A 6,184-nucleotide genomic window follows, 5' to 3' on the forward strand; every position below is an offset into this window, starting at 1 on the left:
ATAACCTATAGTGGGAAAGAATCTGTAAAGAATAGATATATATTTCTGGAATATATATAACAGAATCACTTTCCTGTATATCTGAAACTAATACAATATCACATATCAACTAGACTTCAATAAAAAGTTGTTTGCTTTAACACCATATACTATCACTTAAATCTGGACTCTGAAATATGACACAAGTGACCTTATCTACGAAACATTCATGGACACAGAGGACAGACTTGGTGGTTGCCAAGGGGAGGAAGGGATAGGAGAGGGATAGATTGGGAGTTTGGGATTAGCAGATGCAAACTGTTAAGTAGAGAATGGATGAACAACAAGGTCATACTATATAGCATAGGGAACTACATTCAATATCCTGTGCTAAACCATAATAGGAAAGCATATGAAAAAGAATGTACATATGTGTGTATGTATAATATATGATATATATATAACTGAATCACTTTCCTGTACACCAGAAACTAATACAACACTGTAAGTCAACTATACTTGAATACAATTTTTAAAAAGTTGTTTGTTTTGAAGGAAAAAAGTGCATAAAAAATTCCTACTGGAGAAACAAGAATAAAACAGATGTCTTTAATCTGATACACATATTATAAAATTCCTACAGTAGATATCATATTTAATGGAGTGAAACATTATAAGTTTTCTCTCTCAATCAGAAGCAAGACAAGGATACCTACTGCCACTGCCTTTATTGATTTGACTTTACATAGATGGTCTAGCAAGTATAGGAAGCCAAAAGAGAAACAAAATATGTAAGGTTACTGTTTTAAAAAGAAAATTGCCAAAAAACAAAATTGTATTACTTGCAGATGATCTAATTTGTATATAGTAAGTCCAAAAGAGTCTATAGATTATTAAAAGGAGTAAGATAATTTAGTAATTTGCTAAAATATATATAAACCAATTGTATTTTCATATATATATATAATTTCATGAAGGAATGATGCTAAACCTGAAACTCCAGTATTTTGGCCACATCATGTGAAGAGTTGACTCATTGGAAAAGACTTTGATGCTGGGAGGGATTGGGGGCAGGAGGAGAAGGGGACGACAGAGGATGAGATGGCTGGATGGCATCACTGACTCGATGGATGTGAATCTGAGTGAACTCCGGGAGATGGTGATGGACAGGGAGGCCTGGCATGCTGCGATTCATGGGGTTGCAAAGAGTCGGACACGACTGAGCGACTGAACTGAACATGAAATTTAAAAATGCCAATTATAATAGCACCAAAAATGTGAAATTCCTAGGAATATATCTAACAAAAAGCCTGAAAGACACATTAAGTTATAAACTCTTATTGAGAGACCTAGGAGACTTAAAGAAGGAATACTGTGTTGAAGGGTTAGAAGCCACTATATTGGAAAAATGTGAAATCTTCCCAAATAATTTATGGATTCAATGCAATCTCAACAAAAATCCCAACATTTCTGTGCATATAACTTAATAAGTTATCCACTTCCACTTATATGGAAGTGTAAAGAGGCACAAATAGCCATGATATTCTTGAAGAACAAGATAGAAAAACTTGCTCTACCAGATAAAAACTGTAATATTTTGGTGTAGCATTAGAGCAGGGTGAGACAAATAGAAAAATAGAAGTGACATCTCAGACATAGATTCTGATGCTTAAACGGACACATGCTATATGAGAGAGGTATCATTGCAGAGCACTGGGGAATGGCTAGATTTTTCAGTAAGTGGTGTCAGTACAATTGAGTAACCATATAAATAAAATATTATAAACGATGCCTAGCACACAGCATATATAAAATTAATTCCAGTTAGAATTTAGATCAAATGTGAATTTAGATAAATAGATCTAAATAGAATTTAGATCTAAGGCAAGTCTATGTTAACATTAAAAACGCTTGTTCAAGGGAATTCCCTGGCAGTCCAATGGTTAGGACGCTGCGCTTTGACTGCCAATGGTGCAGATTCAATCCCTGGTCAGAGAATTAAGATCCCACAGTTGAGCTGTGCAGCACAGCCAAAAATAAATGAAAACCCCAAACAAACAAAACAAAAACATTTGTTTATCAAAAGATATCATAAAGAGGTGAAAAGACAAACTATAGCATGGAGAAGATATTTAAAACTTGTAACTTACAAAATAATAAGAGCCAGTATAAGGAGCTTGTACCAATCAATAAAAAAGACGACTCAATATAAAGAGAGTCAAAAGCGTTCTAAAGAATATTTGGAAAAAGAATCCTAATGGCTAACAAACATGAAATGATGATTAACCTGATTAGTAATCAGGAAACATAAATAAAAACCTCCGGGAGATACTATTTACTCAATTACCAGTCTGGAAAAGGATTAAAGGTCTCACAATACCAAATGTTGGTAAGTATCTGAAACAATGAGAACTTCCATACACTACCATTGGGAAGATAAATTAGTACAAACTCTTTGAATAGCAGTTCATCATTATAAATGGAACACTGACATACCCTATAACCCCAAAATTTGACTGCTAGGTATAAACTCTAGAAAAACTTGTGAACATATGCATCACATGGTCTATAAAGAATTTTACTTAGTAGGATGTTGTAACAGTCAAAACAGAAACAACTTTAGTGTTTCCCAACAATAGAATGGATAAACAAACTGTGGTATATTTATATAATGGCAGAGTACATCATGAGAAACGCTGGGCTGGAAGAAGCACAAGCTGGAATCAAGATTGCAGGGAGAAATATCAATAACCTCAGATATGCAGATGACACCACCTTTATGGCAGAAAGTGAAGAGGAACTAAAAAGCCTCTTGATGAAAGTGAAAGAGGAGAGTGAAAAAGTTGGCTGAAAGCTCAACATTCAGAAAACCAAGATCATGGATGGCATCTGGTCCCATCACTTCATGGGAAATAGATGGGGAAACAGTGGAAACAGTGTCAGACTTTATTTTTTGGGGCTCCAAAATCACTGCAGATGGTGATTTCAGCCATGAAATTAAAAGACGCTTACTCCTTGGAAGGAAAGTTAGGACCAACCTAGATAGCATATTGAAAAGTAGAGACATCACTTTTTCAACAAAGGTCTATCTAGTCAAGGCTATGGTTTTTCCAGTGGTCATGTACGGATGTGAGAGTTGGACTGTGAAGAAAGCTGAGCGCCAAAGAATTGATGCTTTTGAACTGTGGTGTTGGAGAAGACTCTTGAGAGTCCCTTGGACTGCAAGGAGATCCAACCAGTTCATCCTAAAGGAGATCAGCCCTGGGTGTTCATTGGAAGGAATGATGCTGAAGCTGAAACTCCAATACTTTGGCCACCTCATGTGAAGAGTTGACTCATTGGAAAAGACTCTGATGCTGGGAGGGATTGGGGGCAGGAGGAGAAGGGGATGACAGAGGATGAGATGGCTGGATGGCATCATGGACTCGATGGACATGAGTTTGAGTGAACTCTGGGAGTTGGTGATGGACAGGGAGGCCTGGCGTGCTGCGATTCATGGGGTCACAAAGAGTCGGACATGACTGAGCAAGTGAACTGAACTGATACTATACAGCAATGAGTATAAGTGAACTAACTCTGTGTGAGAGTAATCTTTAGAAAGAATCAAGGCATAAAAGAGTATATCCATTATGTTCAAAAACAGAGAAACTTTATGGTTTAGGGATCCAACTTTGGTGATAAAACTCTAAGAAAAGGCAGAAAATATGGTCAGGCACATGGGAAAGGGGTGGGTTTTGAGGATGGTAGAAATATTTTATTTCCTCACTGTGTGGTGGGTATTTCAGATGTTTGATAATTATGTTAAACAGTAAATTAGTGTTTAATGCACTTTTCTGTATGCATGTTAAATTTCACAATAACAGTGGTGAGAAAAAAAAGAATGGTGATGCTGATTGTTTCATTTTAAGCTTTTTTTGTGTCGAGGCAGTATAATCCTTCCTCTGCCTGTCTTCTGAAATCTTCCCTCAAATCTACCACCTAAACATCCAAAGGACAGAGCTACTATCTAAGTCACAACGGCACTTAATTGCAGTGCTTTATTTGTCTCAGACACTAGTCTGGGCCCTTCCTGGTGACAGGGACCGAGACTATTGAACACTGGACCTATAGTAAATAAAAGTTTATTGATAGAATATATGCAAATTACCCATCAACGCTAAAGGAAATCAACCCTGAATATTCACTGGAAGGACTGATGCTGAAGCTGAAGCTTCAATACTTTGGCCCCCTGATGCAAAAAGCTGACTCATTGGAAAAGCTGACTCATTCCCTGATGCTGGGAAAGATTGAAGGCAGGAGAAGGGGATGACAGGGGATGAGATGGTTGGATGGCATCACCGACTCTATGGACATGAGTTTGAGCAAGCTCTGGGAGATGGTGAAGGACAGGGAAGCCTGGCATGCTGCAGTCCATGGGGTCACAAAGAATCGGACACAACTGAGTGAGCAACAATAATGGAAATTATGGTGAAAGCTCTAGATTCCTAGCTGTGTAGAATTACTCCATTGTTTATCACCGGTCCACAAAGGAGGAATGACTGAGCAACCACCACCACCACAAAGCTAATACAGAGCCTTAAACCTGTTGGTGTTTTATGGTCTACATAGCTCTTTCATATAAATGATAAGATTGCATGGTGTCTCGCTCCCGGAAGTGGAGGGTCTGCACGGAGAGAGCCGCTGGGTCTGGGTGCTCGGAGGCAGAAGCGCTCTCAGAGCTCGCTCGTCGGCCCCCCACCGCCATGTCGTCCTTCGACACCAATCCCTTCGCAGACCCAATGGACGTAAACCCCTTCCAGGATCCCTTTGTGACCCAGCTGACCAATGCCCCACAAGGAGGCCTGGCTGAATTCAACTGTTTCTCAGAGACAAATGCAGCGATTACGGTTCCTGTCTCACAGATGCCCGGGCCCTCGCAGCCTGCAGTTCTCCAATCCTCAGTGGAGCCCACCCAGCCAACCCCCGAGGCTGTGGCCTCTGCAGCCCAGGCAAGCCTGCTTCGGCAGCAGGAAGAACTGCACAGGAAAGCGGCCGAGCTGGAAAGGAAGGAGCGGGAGCTTCAGAACACGGTGGCCAACTTACTTGCGAGAGAGAACAACTGGCGGCCCCTGCCTGTGTGGTGCCCTGTCAAGCCCTGCTTCTATCAGGACTTCTCCACAGAGATCGCTGCCAACTACCAGCGGATATGCAAGGTACTCTACTATCTCTGGCTGTTGCATTCAGTGACACTGTTTCTGAACCCGCTTGCCTGCCTGGCATGGTTCTTAGTCAACACCTCCAGGGGAGTAGACTTCGGCCTCTCCATCCTGTGGTTTGTGATCTTCACCTCCCGTGCCTTCCTTTGTTGGTATCGACCCATCTATAAGGCTTTCAGGTCTGACAATTCTTTCAGCTTCTTCGTGTTCTTCTTTGTATTTTTCTGTCAAATCTACATCATCCAGTGGATTGGCATCCCTAGCCTTGGGACAGTGGTTGGGTTGCAGCCCTGTCTACGATGAAGCACAACTTGGCTGTGTCAGTCATCACGATGGTGGTGGCTGGCTTCTTCACCCTCTGTGTCGTGCTCTCACTCTTCCTCCTGAAGCGGGTGCACTCCGTGTACCGCAGGACATGGGCAGCTTCCAGCAGGCCCAGGAGGAGTTTTCCCAGGGCATGGTCAGTAGCAGGACCTTCCGCAGGGCCGCCTCATCTGCTGCCCAAGGAGCGTTCCAGGGGAATTAGTCCTCCTGACTCCTCCCTCTGCCCTGGCCTTCTCTCTCACCTGCCTTCTGAGCTGCACTTTCCATGGGTGCCTTAAGCATTGGGTATGCCCAGCACTCTGATGGGTGCTTAGGAGTTCAAGGTTAAAACCTGTATCCTGTCCTCCAGAGATGGTAGGAGTGAGTGGGTAGACTGAGGGGACTTCTCAAAAAGCTGTCCAACCCAGGGCATCTGGGGCCTACCCGGAGGCAGCCCTGAAGCTGCCAGCTGACGCAGCCCCAGAGCTACTGAATGACGGCAGGGACCAAGGTTTTGTAAACTCCTTTCTGGTATTTTTTTTCTCCGTGTACAAATGTATATGTTATGTCTCGATTTTGTCCTTAAATAAAAACAAAAGACATTTTCAGACAAAAAAAAAAAAAAGATTACATAAAGTTATATTTTAAGAGGGGCTGAGCCTGGTATTAATTAGATTCCTCACAGCAGGGATGAGAAAATGGTCTTT

General features: G+C 41.6%; 1 pseudogene; it reads left to right on the forward strand.

Annotated features, from left to right (window-relative positions):
* Positions 1-4,694: 4,694 nt before the first annotated feature.
* On the forward strand, positions 4,695-5,799 carry LOC120867210 (annotated as a pseudogene).
* The last annotated feature ends 385 nt before the right edge of the window (positions 5,800-6,184 follow it).

Source organism: Oryx dammah, unplaced genomic scaffold, assembly GCF_014754425.2.
Source record: "Oryx dammah isolate SB20612 unplaced genomic scaffold, SCBI_Odam_1.1 HiC_scaffold_8, whole genome shotgun sequence".
In the NCBI taxonomy this organism is placed as follows: domain Eukaryota; kingdom Metazoa; phylum Chordata; class Mammalia; order Artiodactyla; family Bovidae; genus Oryx; species Oryx dammah.